The sequence below is a fragment of the Sarcophilus harrisii genome, chromosome 6, assembly GCF_902635505.1.
Source record: "Sarcophilus harrisii chromosome 6, mSarHar1.11, whole genome shotgun sequence".
NCBI lineage: Eukaryota > Metazoa > Chordata > Mammalia > Dasyuromorphia > Dasyuridae > Sarcophilus > Sarcophilus harrisii.
The window spans coordinates 29,036,455-29,053,139 of NC_045431.1; the positions used below are offsets into that span (position 1 = coordinate 29,036,455).

The following is a 16,685-nucleotide window of genomic DNA, read 5'->3' on the forward strand; positions in this document are numbered from 1 at the left end:
CCCCTGTGGAACCTCTGGCAAGACATATATACTCTATAAACTATCCATCTCAGGCTCCCTCTGCTTACAGAGTCAGAGCACGTGGTTTGTAGGCTCACAGCATGCGGTATGGAGAGGCAGCGTGACAGCGGATAGAGATCCTGCTTGGAATCAGGAAGACCTGGATTCTAATCCTGTCTTTGACACGTACCGGCTTTGAGACCGTGGACAAGCCACTTGACCTCCTTAATCTTAGTGCCTTCCTCTGACAGCACCCCCAAGTTCCTTCGGAAGGGGAGCTCCTTGAGTCATGGGGCTGAACTTCTGCCTCTATTTGTCCCCCAGCATTTGGGCAGCACCTTCAGCCCCTTCTAACTCCTCAGGACCTGGTGATGGAGTTTTCTTGGCAGATACTGCAGTGGTTTGCCATTTCTTTCTCCAGCTTTATGCAGGCAGGGGTTAAGTGACTTGCTCACAATCAAACAGCTAGTAAGTGACTGAGGTCACATGTGAACTCTGATTCCAGACTCAGTATTCCAAGAGGAATTAAGGAAACTGGTTAAAGAAACTAAATGGCAAGCCCTAGGTTAGGTTCAAATCAATTAACTGCAAGAGTACAGGGCTGAGAGGCAAACTAAAAATACTTTTGAAACCTTTTTATGGGGGAAAAGTCACCAAGATCTGGAACTTCCAAGACTTTGGGAAGACTATCAACCAGCTAGAAGACATCAAGACGTTTTATTGAGAAGCACTGGGTGAGGGGAGCTGATCCGAAGAAGATGTGGGGGTTTAAGAGGGCAATCACCTCCTCATCTGTCTGAAGGAAGCCATAGAGTGCCAGGGTGGTTTTGTGCTGCAGAGAGGCCCAATCCCTCGGAATAAGGGCCGGGTACCAAGGGGAAGTCCCGCTGTGCTCTACACTCATCGGATCATAGTCTGGGCGGGTCGGCTCGCGTTGGGGGGCGCCTTCTGGGCAGGGCACCGAGAAGCTGCAGAGGGTTCGCAGAAGGCAAAGGAGGCAAGGAGATCACGCACAGATCTGGACTCAGGAGGGCTCCACGGGCCTCTTATGTTTCATAAACGGGACCTGAGACACAGCAAGGTTCGCTTGGGGTCACACATCATGATTATTAGAGATGGGCCTTGGGGTCCATCCAGGCCCTCTAATTACAATCAGGGCCTTGTCCACTATATTCTAATGGAGTATAAATGTAGTATTATTACTCCATGTATATGGAGTATCTAATGAAATATAAATGTAGGAAACTATGCTGAAGGACTTTGGGATGTTCAAACTTGAAGAGAAAGTGGATCAGTGGGAGTAGGGGGAGGGACAATAATCTGAAGAACTATCACATGGAAGAGGTTAGATTCCTTCTTGACCTCCATGAGCAGGAACTTGGGACAACGGGTGAGAATTGCAGAAAGAACAGCTGGAGGTTAAGGAAAAATTGCTGAGGAGGAGGAGTCCATGAATGGAAAAGGCTGCTCCTTGACCCACGGGTCTTGTCTATATTGTGCATGAAGGGTCTTTAAAAATAGGCAGCTTGTAGTGGGGATCTTGTCTTAGCATGGGAAGCACGAGATGGTCTCCAGGATTTTTAAGATGGCTCCCTGTACCTCACCTCAAAACAAACAAACAAAAGCCAAACCAGACTCCACAAAACCAGGAGGGGAAGAGAAGACAGAGTATACATGATGGCAGCCTTCAAAGGTTGTCACAGACATGAGTAATGTCACCTTTTTTTCACCTGGGCAGGATGTGCAAGAGATGAAAAAAACCAACTTTAGCCCAACAGAAAGAGGACCTTCCTCAGAATTCCCCCCAAACGGAGCAACCAAGAGCTTGAGGAGTGGAAGCTGGGTGCTTCCTTCCCAAGTCTGACTGAAATATCTGGGGGTTTTCCAATCCTGAAAATTAGAGCTTGTCGGAATGACAAGCAAGCTGAATAGATGCAAACCCCGTACAAGTGACTGATCTCGGAGCTCTGAGGATGAGGGAATCCAGTTGTTAATGAGATCTGGCTATGAATGGTCAGAGGGCCAGGGTAGCAAGCATGGCTTTCACTCACCAAAGCCAACCCCAAACTGACACAGTTGGGGCATTTCTTTGTGGAAACCCATCATTTAACTAAGCTCTTGATACAAATCACTCTGACAACAAAAGCTTCACTATTTATCCAATGAAGACATTGTTTCCAAAGAGTCGTTTACAACAATTTTCCAAATAACATTTTTGGAAATGCCTGAAGAGCTCAATAGTTCCAACTAAAAGTAGCAACTACAAGGAAATGTAGTAAAGCTTATGAACTGCTTTTATTGCATGAGATCAAGGCTGCTTAACATTCTAGTACTCAGAAAACAGAAATGAGTACGGGAATAAGGGAAGCGGATAGAAGTCGGCCATTCATGTTACAAATCAAACCCGAGTGTGCAGCTGCAGTTATAAAAAGCAAAGAAAAGATTAATGGGGCTGCTTCTTCCGCCTTCCCTCACCCAGCTCAGTAATGAGGATTCACAGCTATATATCAATTAGTGAATCAATATGTGCACCAGGTTGTAATTATCAGTAGAGGGATCTGGAGATGATAGAAAAGGGGCAGGTCCCTTGGGAACCTGAACTGGTGTTTAAGCAATGTTTAAAGCTTGAAGTTGCTTTTTCAATTACAAGAGCTAACCTGGTTCATGTGCACTGAAAATGTAAGAAACATTATAAACCTGCTTTTTTCTTGGCACTCTGCATTTTTTCCCCTCTTGACAGCCACATTATTAATATATTAAATCAAATAGCATTTTTGTTGTTAGTGCTCACACAGCTCTTACCAAAATTTATTTTTGCCAAAACATTTATTATTTATCATTTATCTAAATACAAAACCAAAAAAGGGACAGATTGCCAAAATAATACTTGCCCTCCCTGTTCCCCAAAGAAAGCTTCCTGGAGATGCATATATTCTGAGCAATCACTTCTGCCATTTTTACATCTATGTATCCGTTTGCCCAAATGCAAAAGACCGCCAATAAATAATAAGAACTCCCAGACCCTTTGAAATGACCATTTAGAAGCAATCAACAATAAAACGAGTAACCCCTGGCTTCCTGGGGAGGCGCCTGGGAAGCAAAGATGAATACTTCTGCTATCTGTACTCCTATGAGGATTTCAACTACTTTTTCATTCTTGTATCATGTAAAAGAAAGTAGGATGGGGAAACACACACACACACACACACACACACACACACACACACACACACACTCTCATTCTGAAGGTAGTTAAGTGTCAGCCTTGGAGAGGCAAAAGCCAGACTCCTTTGTCACACATGGCCTGGTGGGGGCTTTGTAGCAGCTCCCAGTTCTTCCAAGTTGCTCTGCCTCACAAAATACCGGTAGACAAAGACAATTACCTCGCAAAGTGGGGGTCGGCTTCCTCTTAACTGCCCGGTCCGGCCCGCTCCTAGTCCTTGGTCACTGGGCGGCGGACAGTCCCGTCGGCTGAGGACGCTAACTGCTCCTGCTTCTCTGCCTCTCTGGGGCCTGGGATGCCCCACTCCGGTTCCCCCCAGAGAACAGCGCCTCATTCATCTTGTAGCAAGTTAAACAAAACCATGTCAGCTCCGGCTCTCCTCCCGGGGAAGAGTGGGGGGCTCCTCCTGCCCTCCCCACTCAGCGCATGGAGGGGCCATGCTGATTGGGTACAGCTGGGAGCCAACCAGACAGGTTTTCTCCAGCCTTGGAGCCAGAGTTTTCTTTCATGGCTCTGGGAAGGAGGAAAGGCAGAAAAACTACAGAGTTCAGGAAAAGGAGGAAAGAGTGGATGTTTCCTGGGACCGGCTACATTCTGGGGCATTCCCTTCTGAGTTCTGGGGGGCTTCAGAAGTGCACTCCAGACAGATCAAAGGCAATAGCTTCCTCTGCAAGTTAAGCTCTTGGGATTATGTTCTTAAAAATATCCAACTCACTTCAACAGAAGCAGCTAGAATCTCTTACCAGAGAGCTTTTGTGCTAAACAATCAGAATGTGAATTTTAATTTAATAAATTCCCGGGAACAAGATTCTAATAATGGGCAAATTCAGGATCACGCCGAGGTGGGATTTTTCAAAGAAAGGATCCTGTCTGATTTTGTACTTGTCTGCCAAGCCCGGTTTTCAGAGAAAGAATCCTTTGTTTTCAGTGGAGTCGATGCCAGATTTAAAGTGCTTACCCCCCCCCCCCCAACACTTCTCCTTTATCAAAATGCTGCTACTGAGTTGGCTCCCTCCAGTGCCAGTGGTGACAAAGTAGTGCAAAACTGGCCAAGTGAGAAGCCTTAAAAATGCTTCCACACGGCCAAAAGAAGGGCTGAAAAAAGTAAATCTCAGAGCTCCCCTTCCAAATGTGGACTTTATTCTTTTGAGAGCTCTTTCTCTCTCATTCTTTTTTTTTCTCCATTCATTTGTTTCTAGGCAGGAATTAGTGACTCAACCATCCATTTCTAAATCTCAGGGAGCTTCTACCAGCCAACAGAACCATTGAGGATGGAAAGCTGGATTTGAATCTCATTTGTTTAAAAACATATTTCAAAAATCTATTAATTTCAACCTGATGAACACCTATGACAACACAACCTCATGTAGTAGATGGGGAATGTGACCCTGAGTAAGTTGTTTAACCTAGCCAAGTCTCAGTTTCCTTTCATGGGGATAAAGACACTGAAATAACTAACCTCAGAGGGATGTTTGTAAAAACAATCCTCAGGAGGTTGTGAAGATCTGTTGAAATAAAGGTACCCAGAACACTTTGCAAACCTTTAGGTGACGCAATCCTGAATAGAGCTACTATGTCCAAAAAACATGGGGTCATCATGGCCATCCTGGTAATGAGCCTCTAAATGAGCTTTTCACCTCAGATGAAAAACAGGAGTCTAAACCTTTCTGAGCTCAGAAGGGTCTGCCTGGGCTTGTACTGTCCTGGTGTGGGCTTCATGAACCTGGCTTGACCTAGAAGCAATGATGAGCTATCAGAAGAGAGCTTTAGTGGAAGAATTCTGCTAATAGGAAACTTTTGCCAAGTTTCACCCACAAGGAGCATACGGAAAGGCATAGTAAAATTCCCTTTTTAATTCTTGTACTGTCAGAGAGAGAGGTGACTAATTCCCAGTTTATAATTGTGTTATTTTTAGCTTTTGCTTGGGTAATTGTGTTTGCCGGGAGAAACATGATTTGATCTTGTTGTTCAGTCATGACCTCACAGACCATGGCAAGCCAGGCCCTTCTGACTTCCAAATGTCCATCCAAGTTCATCGTCATTGTTTCCATGACACCATCTACCCATCCCCTTTTGCTTTTGCTTTCAATCTTTTCCAGCATCTGGGTCTTTCCCAGTGAGTTCTGTGTTCTCATTATGTGGCCAAAGTATTTAAACAGTTATTTGGCCTTCCAGTGAATAGCCTAAATTGATTTCTTTAAGTATTAACCGATTTGTTCTCCTTGCTGTACAAAGAACTTTCAAAAGTCTTCTCCAGCACCACAATTCCAAAGCCTCGCCTAGCTTTCCATCTCTTACAGCCATACATTGCTAATGGAAAAACCGTAGTTTTGATTATACTGATTTGTGTTGGCAAGGTGATGTCTCCACTTTTTAGTTTGCTATCCAGATTTGCCATAGCTTTCCTTCCAAGGAGTGTCTTTAAATTTCATGGCGACAGTCACCGTCTTCAGTAATCTTTGAGTCCAAGAACATAAAACGCGACACTGCTTCTATTTCTTCTCCCGCTATTTGCCAGGAAGTGATGGGACCAGTTGCCAAGATCTTAGTTTTTTTGATCTTAAGCTTCAAGCTAGCTTTTCCACTCTCTTTCACTCTCACCAAAAAGGTTCTTAATTCCTTTTCACTTTATGCCCTCAAATGTACAGATTTGAGATAGGTTGTCGATAATTCTCCTGGCAACTTTAATTCTGGATTTTGAGTTATCCGGCCTTTTGCACAATGTATTCTGAATATAAGTTAAATAAACAAGCGACAATATACAATCTTGTTGTATTTCTTTTCCAATCTTAAAAACAACTGGCCATTTCATGATCAATTCAGCATAATGTCGTAGAAAGTGCCTTGACTCTTGAGTCAATCTGGCTGTACCTAAGCATTCATTAGCTGTGTGATTCTAGCCAGCTGACTCATTTAGCTGTCCTTAGCTTTGCTTTCCTCATATACAAAATGGGCTAATAGCAGCAGTACTACCTAGCACAAAATCATATATTGAAAGCTGGAATTTATCTTAAATGTGAGTCAAATCAATCCCTTAATTTTATCAATGAAGAAGCTCAAAGGATCGTTATGAATCATGTATTTTGTGATCTGTGCTCTATAGAAAGGAATTACTGATTTATGGGATATCTGTTTTCATATAGAACAATACCTCACTTGTGCAGATGTGACCCGAGCCAGAAAACAGTCCCAAGCATAGAAGCTATCAAAAGATACCCCAGCAGGCAAAGCAGATGTCTCAAAGTCCATGTGTTAAAAGCTTGTGAACTTCATTTGGGAAACAGATCATAGCCACTCCAGAATTTTCAAAAGAACTGCAACATATTAATAAATGCCAAGTTTGTTCCAAATTATTAAAAAATAAGAAAAATGCAAATCAGAATAACTCTGAGATTCCATTTTTCATCCAAACAATGGGCAAAGATGACAAAATATGTAAATTGTCAGTTTTGGAGGGGCTGTGGAACTACTGGTAAGTATAATCTATATACTATTAATGAAGTTTGAGCTGGTCCAAATACTTCTAGAAAAAACTTGGATTTATGCTAAAAAGTCACTAAAATGTCCATACCCTTTAACAGAGATCCCACTGCTTGGGGTTAGATCCCAATAAGGTCAAAGTCAGAAAGAAAGGTCCCACACATCAACTATTTCATAGCAGAGAACTGGAGTCAATGTTCATTGACTGGTGAATTGCTGAACTAACCAGGGGTTGGTTAGTAACGTAAAGAAGCTTTGCCAGAAAGGATATTCAAAGATATATGGAATCAAATAGAAACAAATACAGAGTGAAGTAGGTAGAACCGGGAAAATGATCTACACAAAGATGACCAGATTGTGAATGAAAAGAACAACAAGAAAAGGAACTGAGCTCTGTGAAATTGTAATGACCAAACACCTTGGCCCTGAAGAAGAATTGGGGGGGGGGGAAGAGATAAAGACACATCCTTTGTTCCTTCCCTTCTTTTCAGAGATTGGGGACCAAAGAATAGGGAACATGGGATACAGTGGCTGGATTGCAGGACTTCTTTCTCTTTTCTTAATCTTTGTTAGAAGGGATGACTTGCTAGATAGGGAAAATGGTGAGAAATATTCTTAAAGATAAAGGTGATCTGCAAACAAAAGATACCAATAAAATTGTGTTAAATCGCACTCAAAAATTAAAAGAACTAGTAATGAACTTAGATGTTATCTATTTCCTCAGAATAAATCAGATTTAGAAAATATAGATTAGGGAGATGAGGCTGACAGAGGCAAGCACACTGACAGCAGTAAGCAGTGACAGCTGTCAGTGAGGCAAAAACTATAAAAAGCAGCCGCTATAAGTACAGTGATTTGAAGGAGGGGAGACCTCATAGCAGGGTCATCCAGCCCTGCATGCTTCAGTGACTTATAAGGATTATCATTGATACACTACAATTGTTCTTAAAAATCAAGGAAAAATCCAATTATGCTCAGAATGCTCTGTTAACCCCTCCAGCATTTTCTCACAGCTGAGAAATGACTCTGGATGTCCAAACTCTAGCTGGTCCTGTAAGCTAGAAAGGCTTCAAGAATGGGCCCAGACTGAGCGTCCGCTGGCTAAGCACTTTCCTAATGCAATTCAGAGGGACTCACCGTGAAGAGTTCTACCAAAACTGGGGAGAGCTCAGTCTCCACATCAGCAAGAGAGGGCAAACAGCAATGTGTGCAGAAGTGAGGGACTATGGGTGTGGAACACTGCATAGGCGGTAAGGTTCAGATGAGACTCTTGATATAGTCAATTATGTTAATAGTTTTCCTACTATTGAACCAGCCCTGCACTCCGTGTATAAATCCTACTTGGTCATGGTATATTATCCTGGGGATGATCTTCTGTAATCTTTTTGCTGATATTTTATTTGAGATTTTTGCATCAACGTTCATTGGCGGGATTGGTCTCTAATTTTCTTTTTCTGTTTTCGTCCTGCCTGGTTTGGGTCAGATGAGACTCTTAAAGCCACGGTTCCTTGCCTCTTCTGCGCAAGAGGGTGCTAGAGTATGTAACACATTTTAGAAAGACTTCTATCGTTAGTGGTTAAAACTAGAGGGATGGCGCTTGAAGAAATAATCCTCAGCTATTTGGAAAATTCAATTCTATACAAACATCATATTCCCTGATACTACATCAGCCATGTCTTTGCTATAGAAGCGGCCTCTGTTATGACGGGATTGTACTTGATTATCTCCCTCTCCTGACCTCCTCACCACTAAACTGCCAGCAGCTTTCAGGTCTGCACTGATCTCAAACAACTAACCGATAAAAACTCCGCATATCAAGTTACCTTTAGTCCGAATAAGGGGGGGACATCTCTAGAGAATGCCATCAGCAAGAAATGAATCAGGGCCCTTTCCCCTTCCTCTGTGAAAACCTCAGTGAAAATTCAGTCCACCTCCAATGTCCCCAAATACTCAGAAAAATCAATTTTTTCTCCTCCAGACCCGCATTTTAACTGGACAATTAGGGGTACGTTCTGTTTCCTTGGGCCCGTACCACAGCCACGATCCCATTTCAATTTGTTTGATTAGATGGGTATGAACAGCCATGGAAGCCACGGGGCCTTAGCAAGATCCCGTTCACGCTGCCGACCCGTTAGGAACACGAGGCCGGACCTGAATGGGGGAGCGTGAACCAGAGGGGGTGTAAAACCCAACGGCAAAAGGACTTTTCGGTTTAGGGGGCATCAACGGCCGCTACGTGTCGCAGCTGGTCACGCCCGAAAGGGCCCGGCTAGGGCGGCCGGTCCGGTTCCGATCCCGGTCCGCCGCTTGTTAGCCGGGGAGTCTGGGAGGAAGACACCGGGCCAGGCCTCGGGATCCTTTTCAGCTTGAGATCCAGGCGCCTAAGGCCTCCACCTTTACCTCACCTCAAAGGAAGTCTGGCTTCCGCCGAGGCCCAACTCCGGGCTCCGGGTCCGCAGGCTTGTCTACACCAACGCCCGCTCACCGACTCCCGTCCCCCCTCGCTGGGGGTCCGGTACCAGGCGGCCAGCCCGGCCCTGCACACGGCCGGCCCAACTCCCCCCGAGAACCGGCGCTGGCGCGAGAAGCGCGGGCGGGGAACGGTCACCGGGATCGGGGAATGGACGCGAGGACCCCCACACCAACGTCCACCCTCCCCGGGCTTCCCGCAGGCGGCGAGGACCTGGAGCCCCTCGGAATCAGCCGGCAGAGCTGCCCCGGGCCAGAACCCTAAGTGCGCCCAGATCGGCGAGGAAGCCGGCCCGTTTCCCCAGGCACAGGGAACGGGGGGCTCCCCACGCCGAGCCGCTCAGCTTTAGAGTTTCCCTCCTTCCTCCACCCACGTGGGCCCAACGAAGAACTGGGGGGGGGGTCCGTACTCTCTGCCAGAGGTTCCCGCGCCCTGGCGGCCCGGCCTGAGTCCCTGCCTGCCTCCCAAGGGCTTTTTTCCCTATGGGTGTTGTTTTCCCCCCACGCAACTGGGGTTAAGTGGCTTGCCCAGGGGCTAGGAAGCGTTAAGCGTCTGAGGCCGGATTTGAACTCGGGGCCTCCTGACTTGGGGCCGGCGCTGTAGCCACCGCGCCATCTGCTCCCGGGTTTTCTCTTAAAAGAAGGAAAGTGATTTTGAGGATCCGGTCCCTTAACGGAGGCTCCCTGGTCACTCACAGACATTGAGAACGGCCGCGCCGCTGACCAGCCTCATCCCCGCACGGACCCGGAGGAGCAGGTGGCCAGCTGTCCCAAGGGCCGGGGAGGGCCAGACAAGGGATAATCGCCCCCAAAGCCCGCTATCAGACGCTGTTCCGTGTGTGGTGGCAGAGCCCGGGAGACAGACGGAGGCTATGACTCCAATGCCCGTTTTACGGCCGGGGAAGCTGATCCTCACGGATGCCCCCGGGATCCCAGGACGAGCAAAGGGCCCGCAGCCCCGAGGGAGCCCCAGCCCGGAGGCCTCTGACCCGACCCGCGCCTCGGAGCCGGGCTCCCGCCGTTACTACTTCAGGGCTCGCTCCTAACTTTGCAGCGGGCAGAACAGCCACCCGTTTAAGCCACCCTGATCCCTCCGCCCAGCTCCATCTCCTCCCATCTCCGACTGCTCAGAGGCCAAACTGGATCCCTCCTCCCAGAGCCTGCCCCCTGGTGACTTCTCCAGCCAGCGGGCCCCCTGTAAACAAGGAGTCATCCTCCATCCCCGTCCACTACCCCCGTCTCCAACCCGGGGCCAAGTCCGGGCGGCTCTCCTGGCTCAGAGCTTTCCCATCATCCCCTCCCCCCTAAGGCTGTCCAGACCCGCCACCTCCCCCTGCCCCGCTGCAGTAGCCGTTGGGGAGTCCTCCTGCCTCTGATCGCCCCTCGCTCCTCTGCCAAGGTGACCTCCCCAAAGCCCCCTCAGGAAATTCAGTGGCGCCTTTTAGTTCTAGGATCCCGACCTCTGGGTGCCTACAAATTTAACCTCCGTGCTTCTAAGAGGCTTCCTAGGGGTTTTTCACCATTAGGGGTAAAAGAGACAGGAAATGGGGCTTCCCTTTATTCCCTACCTCCCTTAAGTCCCCTCTCCCTATTTACTGATTTAAGCCTCTCATGGGAGAGGCTTTGGGTATACCCAGGACCCAAGTACCACCATCAGCATTTCAGAGGAAAACTTGGCTTTCCCAGAATACTCCATCACAAAAATGGGGGGGGGGGGAGAGAGGTAGAGAAGAAATGGGGCCTTATGCCCTCTTTATTTATTGGGATTTTCTTTGTCTTCACACCAGACTTCAAATTCCTAGTTTTGAGGCACTGTCACTTTGGATTAACTTTTTTAAGTAAACGGAATTCACCCAGATTTTGTCAACTGCCATAGACAAATGTAAAGTGAAACAGTTGCCATCTCTAAAACCTTCTTTTAGGTGAGATGAAACCCATTAATCTTTTAAAAATTAATTAATTAATTAATTAAAGCTTTTAATTTACAAGTTATATGCATGGGTAATTTTTCAGCACTGACCCTTGCAAAACCTTCTGTTCCAACTTTTCCCCTCCTTTCCCCTCCCCTCCTCCCTAGATGGCAGGCAGACCCATACATGAAACTCATTAATCTAATTAAGCTAATCATGGCTAGCATCTTTAGAATGCTGTATGATTTGTAAAGTAAGACACCTGCTACTTTATATGATCGTTCCAATAACCTTGGGAGGTGGATGCTATTGTTACCCCCATTTTACAGATGAGGATGTTGAAACACACTGAAGTTAAGTGACTTTTCTAGAGTCACACAGCTAGGAAGTGTCTGAGGTTCACATCTTTCCAATTCCAAGTCCAAGGCTCTTATTACAATTCATTGTTTCCTAATTTCTTTTTAAAAACAGATTTTGTTGATTTCCTTTATCTTTATAACATCCATTTTTTAGTACTTTAATCAAAGTGGTCTGTACCGTGTCTTTGCATTAGGTTTAAAACTTCCAGCTGGGTGAGACGGTGCCACTCTGAATTAAATAATAATTTTAGCAGCTCTCTTTGTGGTGGCAATGAATTGGAAAGTAAGGGATGCCCATAGATTGGGGAATGGTTGAATGAACTGTAGTATGTGAATACGATGGAAGACTATTGTGCCGTAAGAACTGAGGAGGCGGCAGATTTCAGAAAACCCTGGAAAGATTTACACGAACTGCTGCGAAGTGAAGCGCACAGAACAGGAGAACGTTCCACAGAGGGACAGCAGTATCGTGCAATGATCAGGTGAATGACTAATTCTCAGCAGGACAAGGATCCAAGGCAACTGCGAAGGACTCGGGATAAGAAACGCCACGCATCTTCAGAGAAAAAACTCAGAATCTGAATGCAGACCAAAGCATGCTAGTTTTCATTTTATTATATTTTTTCAGGATGTTTTTGGGAGATATCTGTGTTTTCTTTCAAAACATGAGCAATATTTTGGAAATAAGTTTTGCATGACTGCACATGTGTAATCTGCTTATCAGCTCAGGGAGGGGGAAAGGAGGGAAGGAAGGAGAGAATTTGGAACTCATTTTTTAAAATGAACATTAAAAATTGTTTTAAACATGTAATTGGAAAAAAATAAATAGTAGTTTTTGAACAAAAGGAATATCAAGTTGGGAAATTCAAGCAGAAATACATTGGAGGGAGAAGCAGGAGATGGGCTTCTAATTTTTGATGTATCACTAACCAATCAGTAAACTGCAGATAGACACTAGAGCTCACTCCCCCCAGGATATCCTCCTTGACTTGAAGTTTGTCATACCTTGTACCGCTATACCCTCTGTTCCTGAAGCTTGTTTTTTTTTTTTTTTTTTTTGTTGTTGTTGTTTGTTTGTTTTTTAATATACCAACATGCTGTCTCTATAACAGGCTCAATGCAACAAATGTTCATTGAGTATCTACTAAAGCAATGGGGGAGATAAAAGGTAAACAAGATCTATTTTAGTCTTACTCTAATAGTACTTAAGATCAAATAGATTTATTTGCAAAATATATGAAAATTATATATATTTCACATAAATGAAAAAATATATTTTTCATATAAAGAAAGCATATGGCCTCATTTTTCCTGCTTTCCAGAAAAGCCAGTATGCTTTCAGGGACACCTCGCCAAATAAGTGTGTTTGTGTTCATGGACCACACACGTTTGTGTGTCTAAATCTCATCAAATCCCTGAAAGGCCAGGACAGATCTGGGATTTCGGAGATATGGCCGTTCCCTGATCATGTCTGACCACACCTTCTCATGCCTTCTCTCTCATCCAGGTGCCCTCACAAGTTCACAACGGGAGATTCACTCAGTATCGCTCGGTTTGGGGGTTTAGAAAATAAAGGGCGCCAAGTCTACACACACTTCATTTGTTCCCAGTAAAAGCCGAGTCCAGGGTAGGTATTCAGTGCTAGCTGAATGAACTTGGCCAAAGATAATCAAATCTCCTGCCAGTTTCTCCGAAGGTTACCATGACAACGCGGGAGCCGATTCCCAGTGGATTTTCCCAGTCTTGTCCCAAATCCCATTTTTCCTGGGTAACTTTAGCCAGGACCTCAGCTCCCACTGATCCTTAGTTAGTCCTCATATTTGAGATAAGGAGGCTGGGCTGAGGGTCTCTGAGGTTCCTTTCTGTCTCCCAGTCTGGGAATTCCACCAACGTGGGAACGGGTTAACAATGACTTCTCAGGGGCAGATGGTCATTCAATGCAAGCAACTTTTTCTCTGGTAGCTTTACAATGAGCCGGGCAGTTACAGGACAACTCCATTTCAGTATTTTAAGAAATTTCCCCTAATACAGAAGTAACAAAAAGAAGAATCACTACCCACTCAATTTCAGACCTGCTTTGTTAATTAGTGGGTATAAAGCTATGGTATAATTTCATTAATTTATTCCTCATTAATTAAAGACCTTTGAAAAGCTCAGGAGATAGACTTAGTAATTCCAAATGCAGACAGTGCTAGAGCTTTGGGAAATCTAATAAAAATCACGATAGCGATAGTCTTTCTGAATACATAATAGTTCTCATTGGGATCAGATTTCTGGCACTAGAAGAAAGTAGAAATTAATCTTATTTTAATAGATGAAGAAACTGAGGTCTAAAAAAGATGAAGTCTAAAAGAAATGCTTCCCCACCTTTAATTCGATTAAAAAAATTCATTAAATACCCTGGTGTACAGAGGGCTACACTGAGTAATGGGACAGATAAGGTATCTTCTAATGGAGTGTACACGGGCCTAATTAGTAGGAGAGACCGAAGGAGAATCCGGGTTTCCCGACTCCATCTATGACTTATGAGCAAAAGTCCAGATAGTGGAGAGAAAGCCATGCATTGGGGGTGTCCAAAGTCAGGGAGCTCTTGTCTGCCACAATGGAACGGCCCAGCGCTTTAAATTCAGAAATTAGACCCATGAATGCTGAAGCAGAGACCCCAAATACCATTCAGAGAGCACAAGCACTAGTGGTAGCTTGTGAGCTGATGTGCTAACACCAATGGACCTCAAGCAATACCTCCCTTTGGGAAAGGAATAAAGTATACAAAGAATTCATACACACACATACACACAGCAAACATTCAGTGAATAACAGTACTACCAAAGGGAAATTTTAATCATTTTATTTATTTGATGAGTACTTATTGAGTACTTTCTGGGTACAGAGCTTATAATATATTTTTCATTAAGCTAAATGACAAGTCAAGAAGTTGCTAGAATTAACAGAAAATTAATTAGTTTAAACTAAAATGAATGTTTAGGAGCTGGGGAAGATAAAAAATTTATAAAAGACAGCTCCTTTTCTCTCATAAAACTTAACATCTAGCAAGAGGGAAAAGTAAATTAGAGTTATATTGCCTAGTATTGCCTGATAACATTAGAATGATCCAGAGCCAAATACTATGTGAGATCAGACGGAAAGGGAAATCAGGGAAGGCTTCATGGAAAAGGTGACTTTTGTGTTGAGCTTTTAAAAGATGGACCCGGCTCTGTTAAGTAAAGAGGAGGAGAGAGGATATTCCATAGAGAAAAACAAAACATGAGAAAGTGTTTAAGGAAAGACTATAGTAGGGAAGGGAAATCCACAGCAGGCACACAAGGGAATGCTTCTCAAGTATTTGAAAGCTCCTTAAGATGAGTTCTCTTGAATAATTTAGACATTTCTCTTCTCCCTCCTCAATCTTGTTCATGCTACAAATCTGCTTAGAAAAAGTTCCTCGTCCCCAGATCTTGCTAAGAGTGCAGTTTGCTTTCTTGTCTGAAATGATCACAAACTCCTAATTAGTGGTATCTAAATTGATGATGTTTTAACACATCCCAAAATACAATCATTAACTGAAAATAATACATATGGAAACAGGCCTTTCTCTTAAGGTGTTAAATAATTCTGTTTTGCTGACTATGCCCCAGCATACAACCGAGGGCCCCCAAGCACAACAAACTATCCTCCCGCCACTCATGCGTCCGGCTCCCAAGGACCAGGGACTCTGTTACAACCCCTAGTACAACAAGTGGATTTAACACAGCGATTTATGTGGTACCATTACAAGCAGGGAGTGATCCATACACTTTCATGTTTCTAGTAAGCTTTGAGACAAAGAGTTTTAAAATCTATAGAGGACCAAATCCAATGAATATTTCTGCTACTTTATTACACATCTAGGAAATCAAGTGTTTTGTCTGGAATGTAAAATTTTACTTTACACATACAAATCACATTATTCTTAACTATTTGGCGTGGATGTGAGTTTCTTCACATGATTATTGGATGGATATTTGGACTGATTATTCAAAAATACTATTGGTTTGACCAGTTCTTTTGTTTTTAAATGGATTTCCAAGTTTCTAGATTGATCCAATCCACAGACGTATTATTTTTCTTAATAACAGACTTATATAGCACTTGGAGGTTTACAAAACACTTTCCTTGAAGCAGCTGATTGAGCTAGGTAGCATATGTATACAGCTTGCATAGATCCATTTTACAGATGAGGAAAGGCCAAAGTGGTTAAGTGATTTACCCAGTTAGAGGAAGATTTTGGCCTTGCACGCAGTTCTCACTGCAAGATCAGCCATCTTTCTTCCACACGAAGCTGTTGTAATTAAAAGAGTCAAACCAATTTCTGTTGGAACCCACTCCCAAGTATCGAATTTCTCAAAATTTGCCGCCTTGCTTTTTACACGATACTCATCTCTCAGTGTTCTCTTGATGTGACCATAAATGGTATTCATTGTGACTCTCTTGAAATTGCAACCAATGAGAAAAATAAAAAGGAGACGTAGCTGAAGTCTTAGATTGTGGGGGAAAAGGACAGAGTAACGGAGAAGGATTCCTGTCTTTATTTTGCCTATTTTAGGAATGACAAAAAAAAATTGGTCATTTGAACATTTATCAAGCTGAGCACTTAAAAAAAATCTTTATATTTTATCCCCACAATAACTAGGTGTTATCTCCATTTTGCAAATGAGAAAGCTGAGGCAGACAGTTTGCAGAGGGTCACACAGTATTAAGTGTCTATGGCTGGACTTGGATCCAGGGCATCCTCACGCTAGGTCTGGCACAGCCCCCACCCAGCGGCCTCATTCATCTTCAGATTCCCTTCCTCTCCAAAGTCCCAGAAAACCTGTTCATCTTGGAAGCTCACTGTACCCTGGACTCCACACGAGGGAAACAGCCTCCATCCCTGTGATCTCTCTCTCTCTGATTTGTTCTCTTTCCTCTCCAGGCTCTGTTTCTGACCACCAGACTTTCTCTAACATCTCATTTTCATGTTATCCTCCTAGTATTAGAATATAAACTCTTTGAGGGTAGGGACTACCTTTTTGTGCGCATTTGTAATTTCCAGGGCTTAGGATAATGACCAGCACATAGTGAATTTTAATAACTGTAGATTGTTCCTCAAAAAAGACTTCTGTTTTCTCTTATGATAGGAGGCATTCAACAACACTCAACCAACATCTACTTATTTTTGCTGAGGCAGCTGGTGTTAAGTGACTTGCCCAGGGTCACACACAACTA

At 44.1% G+C, this 16,685-nt stretch overlaps 1 protein-coding gene across 15 annotated transcripts in view; it reads right to left on the minus strand.

The window, feature by feature from the left end:
* Nucleotides 1-16,685, minus strand: part of APBB2 (amyloid beta precursor protein binding family B member 2) — a 433,360-nt gene that overhangs the window by 37,098 nt on the left and 379,577 nt on the right. The window contains exon 1 of one of the 15 annotated variants that reach the window (XM_031942137.1): nucleotides 9,869-10,155. The exons of 10 other annotated variants lie outside the window; for them this stretch is intronic. The gene's annotated coding sequence lies outside the window, so the exon portion shown is untranslated. Of the gene's footprint in view, nucleotides 1-3,383; nucleotides 3,609-8,526; nucleotides 8,703-8,735; nucleotides 8,759-9,108; nucleotides 9,400-9,868; nucleotides 10,156-16,685 lie in introns of those variants that run through there. 4 more of the 15 variants (XM_012552272.3, XM_031942139.1, XM_031942138.1 and 1 more) reach the window with 4 other exon arrangements.